We start from the raw sequence: 12,278 nt of genomic DNA on the forward strand, positions 1-12,278 counted from the left end.
AATTGCTGAAGCTGGAGACTTTAAACATCAGCTATCTGAGCAGCTTACCGATCACTGCAGCTGTACATAGCCCATCTGTAAATAGCCCATCCAACTACCTACCATATCCCCATATTGTTTTTATTTATATTTTTTTCTCCCTTTTGCACACCAGTATTTCTACTTACACATCATCATCTGCACATCTATCACTCTAGTGTTAATTTGCTAAATTGTAATTACTTCACTACTATGGCCTATTTATTGCCTTACCTCCTTACTCCATTTGAAAACACACTGTATATAGATTTTTCTATTGTTATTGACTACTTTTGTTTATCCCATGTGCTGTTTTTTTGTCGCACTGCCTTGCTTTATCTTGGCCAGGTCGCAGTTGTAAATGAGAACTTGTTCTCAACTAGCCTTCCTGGTTAAATAAAGGTTAAATAAATTTTTTTACCAAAGTGCTTCTTCATTCATTACTCTGGTAAAGACAGTTATGCCGTGCTCCATGTTGGATCCAACATCCCTAACAAATTGATGTTTATAATGTGTTATTGTCTGCTTGATTTACTATAGGGTCTCGTTAGTCTGTTTGCACACAGATATACTTAGCTCATAATGTGTAGAGAACTGTTCCTTGGTGGATAGGCTATTGTACAACACACAGAGCTATTTTCCTTTATTCAGGACATTTAGAATGACAACACATTACTGAGTAGCCTAGTGGGATTATTCACAAAATTATCTGGTGATCAGGTTATGAAATGTCACGACAAAGACATTTTAGTGTCCATGTTTCACCTGAAATATGAAATGATTTATAGTTCTAGGTCTATGTTGTTGTTAGGTGAAGTTATGGGTCCTACAGTAGGTCTATGTTATTGTTAGGTGAAGTTATGGGTCCTAGAGTAGGTCTATGATATTGTTAGGTGAAGTTATGGGTCCTACAGTAGGTCTATGATGTTGTTAGGTGAAGTTATGGGTCCTACAGTAGGTGTATGATATTGCTAGGTGAAGTTATGGGTCCTACAGTAGGTCTATGTTGTTGTTAGGTGAAGTTATGGGTCCTACAGTAGGTCTATGTTGTTGTTAGGTGAAGTTATGGGTCCTACAGTAGGTCTATGTTGTTGTTAGGTGAAGTTATGGGTCCTACAGTAGGTCTATGTTGTTGTTAGGTGAAGTTATGGGTCCTACAGTAGGTCTATGTTGTTGTTAGGTGAAGTTATGGGTCCTACAGTAGGTCTATGTTGTTGTTAGGTGAAGTTATGGGTCCTACAGTAGGTCTATGTTGTTGCTAGGTGAAGTTATGGGCCAACTTGTTAAACACATAATGTACAAACCCTCAGTTTCAGGCTGATGAGTGAAAGTTTCTCTAGGCTGAGGAGGTATATCCAAGCGAGCCAGAAGTGTGGAGCAAGAAGAAGAAATAGTGTGTGTGTGTGTGTGTGCGCTATTTTGGGACATAGGAGGAACTGTGAGGCGCTGTGACAGCCGCTTGATATATGATATAGGAGGGAGAGTGGGGTTAAACTCTCGTTGGGGAAAAGGCGACAAAACCAATAGATAACGGATAAGGAAAGCTATATGTAAAAATAGAACATTGATATAATAAAGTATGTTGAACTGATAAAACTGGGAAATACATAGGATACAATAAAAAGCAGTAAACGCATACACATAGTGTGTAGGCAGGAAAGGAAAAACATACGAATAAAATATAAACTACAGAGAGTAGTTAAATAAAGCCAAGTTATTTTATTCTAGCTAAGATAAAACACCCAACCGCGATATAAAGTTATAGCATAGCGCAGTAGAAACACTAGTAAAGAATAAAATACCATAGAGCTGCTGGTTCCCTAGGGGGCCGCAGCCTAGGGAAAAAGGATCAGATTACGATAACTAGGAGAGACAGAGAGGAGCTGGAAAAACCCTGAAAAATAGGAACCAGGACTAAGATAGACAGAATAAAATAGGAACGAAGCAATAAGAAGCAATAAATATAAAAAGAAAACAATAGACATTAGAAGGAAAAAAAAAAAGGATTGAATAAAGTAAAGCTGAGGTATAGATAACCCTCAAAATGAATAGGACGCCAGTAGAAACCTTGGGGGCCAGACACCCCTTAACCTCTCTGGGCTAGGCGGGACGAATTCGTCCCACCTACGTAACAGCCAGTTGAAGCCTGTGGCGTGATTTTCAAAACCTTAAAAATCCTATTACTTCAATTTCTCAAACATATGACTATTTTACAGCTATTTAAAGACAAGACTCTCGTTAATCTAACCACACTGTCCGATTTCAAAAAGGCTTTACAACGAAAGCAAAACATTAGATTATGTCAGCAGAGTACCAAGCCAGAAATAATCAGACACCCATTTTTCAAGCTAGCATATAATGTCACAAAAACCCAGAAGACAGCTAAATGCAGCACTAACCTTTGATGATCTTCATCAGATGACAACCCTAGGACATTATGTTATACAATACATGCATGTTTTGTTCAATCAAGTTCATATTTATATCAAAAAACTGCTTTTTACATTAGCATGTGACGTTCAGAACTAGCATACCCCCCGCAAACTTCCGGGGAATTCGCTAACATTTTACTAAATTACTCACGATAAACGTTCACAAAAAGCATAACAATTATTTTAAGAATTATAGATACAGAACTCCTCTATGCACTCGATATGTCCGATTTTAAAATAGCTTTTTGGTGAAAGCACATTTTGCAATATTCTAAGTACATAGCCCAGCCATCACGGGCTAGCTATTTAGACACCCGGCAAGTTTAGCACTCACCATAATCATATTTACTATTATAAAAGTTTGATTACCTTTTGTTGTCTTCGTCAGAATGCACTCCCAGGACTGCTACTTCAATAACAAATGTTGGTTTGGTCCAAAATAATCCATCGTTATATCCGAATAGCGGCGTTTTGTTCGTGCGTCCCAGACACTATCTGAAATGGTAAATCAGGGTCGTGCGCATGGCGCAATTCGTGACAAAAAAAATCTAAATATTCCATTACCGTACTTCGAAGCATGTCAACCGCTGTTTAAAATCCATTTTTATGCCATTTTTCTCGTAAAAAAGCGATAATATTCCGACCAGGAATGTCCATTTAGCTAAACAGAGGAAAGTAAACAAAGCTTTCGGTCGACGCGGGCACGAGCCTGAGTCTCACAGTACTGTAACCAGCCACTACCCAAACACGCTACTTTTTTTCAGCCAGAGCCTGCAAAGCCACGATTCAGCTTTTTACCGCCTTCTGAGACCCTATGGCAGCCGTAGGAAGTGTCACGGGACAGCTAAGATCCTCACTCTTCAATAAACAGAGACAAGAAGAACGACACCTTGTCAGACGAGGCCACTTCCTGAATGAAACCTTCTCACATTTTTGCCTGCCAAATGAGTTCTGTTATACTCAGACACCATTCAAACAGTTTTAGAAACTTTAGGGTGTTTTCTATCCATATGTAATAAGTATATGCATATTCTTGTTACTGGGTAGGAGTGGTAACCAGATTAAATCGGGTACGTTTTTTATCCGGCGGTGTAAATACTGCCCCCTAGCCCTAACAGGTTAAGTAAAGATGAAATAAAGAAAACGTCTGAAAAATGGGAAAAAACGCACCAGAAAATTGAACACTAAGTGGCCTGCAGTGGGGACATTGGATGTCTCTGTGTGTGAGGAAATGGAGATTTTAATAAAGAACTATAAACCAAACGACAAAAGACAGAAAGGACAAACGGGAAAGAGAAAATGAAATATTAAAAATGTTTAAAGAAGAAGGAATGGGCCTATTACGAAGCATGAAAATGGCAAGAGAAATGCTGAAGAAAAATTACAAGGAAAATGAGGAAAAGGGGGATTGGGAGAACAAACCCCCACCTTACTCCCATGGACAGTTTCCCATGATAACTGGAAACATGGAAATAAGAGGAACGGTAGAAGTAACGGAGGAAGAGGGGGCCTGCACACCTGGAGCAGTATGCGCACCCTCTCACTCAACAGGAAGAGGCCCAACAAAAACAAAGAGACACACAAGAATTGAAGAAGAAGGTTTCAATTGCTATGGTGGATTGATGAAAGCCCTAAAAGCAATGGAAACAGAAATAGGGAAAAAGGAAACATTGAAACAACACACAAAAGAAGGAAGAAAAGAAAAGGACCAGAAGAAAGAGCAACCAAGGAAGCCCTTTTAAACACCAGAGGAATCCCAAATAGGGGACAGTCTTGGTGAAGAATCTGAAGAAGAGGAAGAAAGTGGTAGACTTGGTATAAATCAACTAGAAAGAAGAAGTAAACTATTAACACAACAGATACAAGAGGAGTATGAACGAGCACAGGAAGAATATGTACAAGAGCAAGAAAGACAAGATGAGGCGATAGCTCGCAACCTACAGGAGAGCCTGAGATATGAGCCCACAGAAACAGATCGCAGAGTACTCAGAGAAGGGGCAAAGAAGAAAGCAGGACACTAGTCTAGTTCCGAATAAACAATGTCCAATCCTGATTAAAGGAAATCAAGGACACTACATACCATGGGCTACGCAGGACCTGGAAGGGTTGGTTGCCCGGTTGCCGGACCTCCATTAGGGAGCTGGAAAGTGGATCAGGACCTTTGAAGAATTTACAATGGGGAAATTGCTGGCGGTAGGCGACATAAGGGCATTGTTGGCATGGGTAACGAGCGTGCAGAGAATGGGAGAAATCATGCAGGAGGGAGGAATCAACGGCACAGAGTGGGAAGTGTCAAGGAATGGACTGATGTTTGACAGGTATAGGCCTGCCGTCTGGAGGGCCCTAAGGGCAGCATACCCAACAAAAGTGGACCCCAAGGCACTAAGGGGAGAGGCCATTGGAGCTACAGAAAACCCGGCTGCATACCTGCATGGACAATTGAAAAGATGGAGAATGGAAACAGAGCAGGACCCGGAGGAAAATGAACTGATGACAACAATGTTCCAGACGTCAGTGGTGGAAGCCATGCCCCAGCCAGTAAGGAACCAACTGGAGGACGTAGTGGGACTTACTTCAAAACCTTACAAAGAATTTCTGTGACTATGTAATTCACGCTGTGGAGAAACATAGAAAGGAAGAGCAGAAACAAGCTGAACAAGGAAAGGAAATCCAGAGAAGGTTGGCCCAGTTGCAGCTGGAAGAACTGACCAAGGGAAAGAAGAAAATCCAGGCCTCGGTAACCACTCCTGTGCCCGAGATAGGAACAATGGCTGCTGTTTCCCCAGGAGGGCCGCAACCGTTAACCCCCGGCCGGACCCAAGTGCCTGCCCCATTGCCAGTAGCAAATGTGTATGCACAGCCTCCGAATTGGAATGGTGGGAATAGACAACAGAAAAACATACAGGTGGATCAAGGGAGAGGGCCCAGGACCCCGCGGGGGCCACCTGGTGTGTGTTGGGGTTGCTACCAACCAGGACACACCAGACGTGAATGTCCCGCAAACCCGTGGCAGGATCGGACTGGGGATAACACCTACAATAGGCGTCCACCAACAAACAACAGCTCCGGTGGCTGGCGGCCACCTGCTGGTGGAAACCAGAATGGCTGGGGCCCTACTGGGGGATGGCAGGGCAGCCAAAACCCACCCCCGGGCCCTGTGAACCCATGGTCAGGACCCAATCAGACGTACTAGGGGTGCCCAGAGAATCCTAAAGGGGAGGGTCAGTTCCCAATTCTAACCACAAGAGCTGACCAAGAACCTGTGTTGCAGGTTCAAATAGAGAATAAAGACATACCCATGATGATAGATACTGGAGCCACTTACACATGTGTGAGTTCAAATTATGCCTCTCATCTCCCCATGTCTGGTAAATATGCCAAAACAATAGGATTCTCGGGAAATACGCAGCTAATTCCAATGACCGCTCCAGTTCATCTTACTGCCAATGGTAAGTCAGCCACAATCCCAATACTGGTATCAGATCAAACACCGGTTAATCTTTTAGGAAGAGATGCCCTATGCAAAATGGGTATACAAATTAAATGTTCCCCCGACGGGGTGATAATAGAAAAAATAGGACTACAATCACCAGTGGTAAGCACAGGAGTCATGGCCAACGTATATTGGTTAGGAGGAATTGAGACAGATGTAGACAGAACAGCGAGGAGATGGGGTAAATTTATTCAGGCCCAAATACCTAAAGCCGTTAGAGCAAAATCTGAATATCACTGCACAATGCAATTTGACCCTCATCAGGACCCATTATTAGAACAGCTCTGGGTTATGGGGGCAAATGGTAGGAAAGCACCAATTATGTCCCAATATATAATCATTGGAGAACAGGGAGCAGCCATGGATGTGATGGACGAAGATGGATCTGAATTTGTACAAAAAATGGTTCAATGTTTCTGACTCTATCCCTCACATCACATTGCTGGTGAATCAAGGTTTCACATCAAAAGATCTAGGACCCATGATGAGGAAAGCTAAAAAGACAATATGGGACAAAACAGACAATCCATTGATCTTCCATTCCGAAGATAAAGCATTTATCAAGATAGTAACCACTACCATGATGATTGGCGATCCTAGGGAGATAGAGGTCAGTGCAGGCCAACAAGTAGTGTTAGGTGAAGGGATAGGGCTACTTAGTGAGCTTAGAGAAGAAATGGAAAAAAACCATACCATCAGAAGTATGGTCACAACATGACACCGACGTGGGGCTTGTCAAATCAGCAAGTCCGATCAACATAAAAGTAAAACCAGACGCCAAACTCCCCTGGAAAGCCCAGTATCCTATGAAGCCTGAAGCTGAAGAAGGAATAAATTCAACAATTGAAGGATTGATCAAGACAGGAGTATTGATTGAGATGCCAAGTGTTTGCAATACACCTTTGCTACCTGTGCTTAAAGCCGATGGTAGAAAATGGAGATTGGTACATGACTTAAGGGCTATTAATGATATAGCACAAGATTGTCCAGCGGAAGTTCCCAATCCTCACACGCTGTTGACTAACGTTCCCCCAGATGCCAAATACTTCACCGTGATTGATCTATGTGGAGCATTTTTTAGTGTCCCCCTGGCGGAGGAATGTAGGTACTTGTTTGCATTTAGGTACAGAGGAAAAAGTCTGTCTTACTCTCGTCTCCCCCAAGGATTTAAAAATAGCCCGCACTTGTTCAATCAAATATTGAGAGCAGATCTAGAAGAATTAATGCTTGACGGCACTCTGATCCAATATGTAGATGACCTGTTAATCTGTGCCTCCACAGTAGAACAGTGCCACTCAGACTCACTAAAAGTACTGCAGCGGTTAGCAGACAGAGGACACAAGGTCTCTAAAACAAAATTACAGTACTGTCAACCCCAGGTTGAGTACTTAGGCAGAACAATAGCCCATGGAACCAAAGCCATAGCTCCAGGACAGCTAGAGGGAATTAGCAAAGCACCATTACCACAAACGGTAGCGCAAATGATGACCTTTTTAGGAATGACAGGACTTAACCTGACTGGACAAAGGAGTATGTAGTCAAGACAGCTCCTCTGAGAGAAAAAATGAAGGAAGCAGGACAGCTTAATCTAAGAGCACCGCTGGAGTGGAACGCGGATGCTGTAGTTGCGTTTGAAACACTTAAAAAAGAGATGCAGACAGCACCGGCCCTAGCGGCCCCCGACTACACTAAACCATTTTTGTTATACGTAGCAAATAGGTGTGACAACTATGCGGCTGCTATTCTCATGCAGGAAACATGTAGTGGTAGGAAGAAACAGCCTATTGCGCGCTAAAGTACTAAATTAGATCCAGTAGCCCAAGGCTACCCACCCTGTTATCAGGGATTGGCAGCCTTGCATTAAAGATTTGCCTATCCACAGGGCTTAACCTGTTATGGCTAGGGGGCAGTATCTTCACGTCTGGATAAAAAACGTACCCGATTTAATCTGGTTACTACTCCTGCCCAGTAACTAGAATATGCATATAATTATTGGCTTTGGATAGAAAACACTCCAAAGTTTCTAAAACTGTTTGAATGATGTCTATGAGAATAACAGAACTCAAATGGCAGGTCAAAACCTGAGAGATTCCTTTACAGGAAGTGGCCTGTCTGACCATTTCTTGAACTTCTTTGCCATCTCTATCTTTTACAAAGGATCTTTGCTCTAACGTGACACTTCCATGGGCGCTCAGAGCCCGGGAAAAACCTGAATGTCGTCATCCCAGCCCCAGGCTGAAACACATTATCGCCTTTCTCAAGTGGCCGATCAAGGGACTGTGGGCTTAGGCGCGTGCCCTGGCCGCCCCCGTCTTTGTGATTTTTCCTCTGTTTGCCGAAAAGGAGATTCCCGGTCGGAATATTATCGCTTTTTTTACGAGATAAATTGCATAAAAATTGATTTTAAACAGCGGTTGACATGCTTCGAAGTACGGTAATGGAATATTTAGAATTTTTTTGTCACGAATTGCGCCATGCGCGCGACCCTGATTTACCATTTCGGATAGTGTCTGGGACGCACGAACAAAACGCCGCTATTCGGATATAACGATGGATTATTTTGGACCAAACCAACATTTGTTATTGAAGTAGCAGTCCTGGGAGTGCATTCTGACGAAGACAACAAAAGGTAATCAAACTTTTATAATAGTAAATCTGATTTTGGTGAAGGCTAAACTTGCCGGGTGTCTAAATAGCTAGCCCGTGATGGCTGGGCTATGTACTTAGAATATTGCAAAATGTGCTTTCACCAAAAAGCTATTTTAAAATCGGACATATCGAGTGCATAGAGTTCTGTATCTATAATTCTTAAAATAAATGTTATGCTTTTTGTGAACGTTTATCGTGAGTAATTTAGTAAATTGTTAGCAAATTCCCCGGAAGTTTGCTAGTTCTGTATGCTAGTTCTGAACATCACATGCTAATGTAAAAAGCTGTTTTTTGATATAAATATGAACTTGATTGAACAAAACATGCATGTATTGTATAACATAATGTCCTAGGTGTGTCATCTGATGAAGATCATTAAAGGTTAGTGCTGCATTTAGCTGTGGTTTTGTTTTTTGTGACATTATATGCTAGCTTGAAAAATGGGTGTCTGATTATTTCTGGCTTGGTACTCTGCTGACATAATCTAATGTTTTGCTTTCGCTGTAAAGCCTTTTTGAAATGGGACAGTGTGGTTAGATAAAGGAGAGTCTTGTCTTTAAAATGCTGTGATATAGTCATATGTTTGAAAAATTGAAGTTTTTGTATTTTTGAGGAATTTGTAATTCGCGCCACGCTTATCATTGGATATTGGAGCAGGTGTTCCGCTAGCGGAACGTCTAGATGTAAGAGGTTAACTGGGTAGATGCTTTGCCGCTTGCACTAATGAGCAGTCGCATGGAAACTAACAGAAACACGCACTTGTCACCGCATGAAATGCTAACGGGTCGACCCATGCCTGTGCCATCACTAGGGGGACTGTACAAAGGTCCCTCTTTAGACATACTAGAAACAGAACTAAAATCATATGTAAAGCACCTAACCAAGATACATGAAGTTATATATTCACAGGAGAAAAAGAAGGAACCGGAGTAGAGACCAGAGGGGCCACGCCAGGTAATACCAGGGGACCTGGTCTACATTCGGGTGTTCCGGAGAAAGTGGGATCAACCAAGGAGAGAAGGACCCTACGAGGTGGCCGAAGCAACATCAACAGCCGTCCAGGTGAAAGGAAGCAAGACGTGGTATCATCTCAACCACTGCACCAGAGTCCCAACAGAAAGGAAGAAACAACCGGATAGAAAAGAGGATGCTGATACACCAAACGGGGGCGCGACAGGAGAAGAAGCAGCGGAAGAAATTGTGGCTCCAAAAGGAAGCCAGGAAGCTAACAGGCCAAGTGGAAGCCAAGAAACAACTGATACACCACCAACTGCTCTCAGAAGAAGTAAACGAAGAAACAGGGCGGGAGAAGAAACCTGCCAACCAACAATATTCAAACCTGTGGGACCAGAGACTCCAAGGGGAGGGGGGGAACGATATGCCTGATACTCCTGGTGATATGCCTGCTGTGGCAGATATCTATGGCGAAGGCCCAATACAATGGGACCCAGAAGTACACCCCAGAGAATGGGAACAATTCTTCCCTGGAATTAATGACTACCCAGATGGGGAGCCAGGTGGGTCAGAGGAGGGAGATCCACAAGCTAAAGAAGGAAATAGCCCTACAGGAGCCACTGAAGAAGGAAATATCCCAACAGAAGCTACTGAAGGAGAGACGAGCCCAACAGGAGCTGCCGAAGGAGAAACTACTCAAACAGCAGGAGGAGAAACTTCCCAATGGAGAAAAGAGGGAGACGTTCGAAGGGCAAGGGACTTTTCCCACAATTGACTTCTCGACACTCACCCGGTCCCCTTGATGAACAATTGAATAGGAAAAAAAGAGAGGAACCTGCCGAACAACCGGGTAGGACAAACAAGGTTAGCATTCCAGTCCCGCCTCAGATCATAACGGAAACAGGAGAACAAAGATCGGTCACGATATACAGGGTAAAACCCCTACCTGATGTCGCGTACTGTGGATGGACTCATCATCAGACGAAGGGAGAAGTGATTTGGGATCCGAAAGGATGTGACTTAACAATAACCAAAGAAGAAAATGAATGGGTGCTCAGCATAAATAACATTGAACCCGTTGAAGGAGAAGAATTTATAGTTGAACTGGCACGTACAGGACTGACTGAAGGGAGCAGTTCAACCACCATGAAAATCGAATTCACACCGGCACCCAATCTAGAGGTGCTTACAACGACTAGAACCACGACGACTGTGGCAGCTGCTGTACACACCACAGTGGTCACCACCGGAGTACCAACTACTACTCTGGGTGAGAAATCCACTATACCTACAACGAAACCAAAAGCATCAGAAACAGGAGGGTTCTTTACTGACATTTGGAACTTGTTGACAAAACCCAACAGTCCACCACAAGAGGACGACGCGGATGAAACAGCAAGTATGTTAGAAACAGAACCGCTCAAGGACAAAACATTGGAAGAAGCGGTAAAGAATGATTGGTATAAATGGGCTAGGTATACGGCGGACAGACATAGAATGGACGATTGTATCTTGTGCAGCAAATCACCCTTGTCTGAAGTGTTAATAGTACCTGAACCTGCATCATTTGACAGTTGTGCTAATTGGAAAAATGCAAATTGTAAACCGGGAAAGTACCATATTCCTTTGTGACATTGAATGCAGAATGGCCTTGGGTAGTACTAGGGGTAAAACTATGTTAAATGAGACTGTACTGGCTAATAAGGAATGTGCTGCATACAACATTAAAACTGATTTAACTAGACCTCAGATAGAAAAAAGTACTGTGGTTAAGGGAAAATATGAATGTTTCTATAACTATGGTATTGGTGGGATTAACGTAGGAAACACAACTGTTAAATGTGACACTATCTGGGTGTTAGAGATTGCGGGGATTTGCAAATTTGATGAGAAAGGATTAACTACCAATAGGAGGGGTTCGTGTGGCCACATCACTCAGGTTGCACCATCTCTTACTATGTTAAAAACCCAAGATAGAGGTATTGCTGATAGCTTTTGGATGTGTGGGAAAAACAAACTTCTGAATGTTCTTCCTGAAGAATGGACTGGATTATGTGCTTTAGTCAGAGCAGTCCAACAGGTTACCATCATCAAAACACCACAGGAGGAGCATGTTAAAACAAGAACTAGGAGGGAGTATGAATCAGATCCTAGAGTGTACCTTGATTCAATTGGACAACCCAGAGGTGTGCCCAACGAGTTTAAGGCCAGAGATGAGATTAAATCTGGATTTGAATCTATATTTTTGTGGGTAACACCCAATAAGAATTTAGAGTGGATTAATTATATATACTATAACCAACAAAGATGTATTAATTATACTGACTCTGCCTTGACAGCCTTAGGAGAACAGGTAAAGGCCACAAGCCAGATGACATGGCAGAATAGGGAAGCTCTCAACTGGCTATTGGCAGAAAAGGGGGGAGTTTGTGTAATGTATGGAGATGCTTGTTGTACTTTTATTCCCAACAACACTGCACCTAATGGAACATTTTCCCTAGCTATGAATAAACTTAAAGGGTTAAGAGCAGAAGTAAAGGCGAATGCGGGGTTTGATTCTCATGCCTGGGATTGGTTGGACCTGGCTTTGGGAAAATGGGGTGCTATGTTTACTAGGCTGGCCATTATGATGGGTGGAGGTCTAGTAGCATTGGGCATTGTATTTTGCTGTGTGGTGCCTTTGGTTAAATCACTTGTGGTCAAAACCACTGTTAAAAACAGATGGCAGTACA

The sequence above is a fragment of the Salmo salar genome, chromosome 02 (assembly GCF_965601325.2).
Source record: "Salmo salar chromosome 02, fSalSal1, whole genome shotgun sequence".
Lineage (NCBI taxonomy): Eukaryota > Metazoa > Chordata > Actinopteri > Salmoniformes > Salmonidae > Salmo > Salmo salar.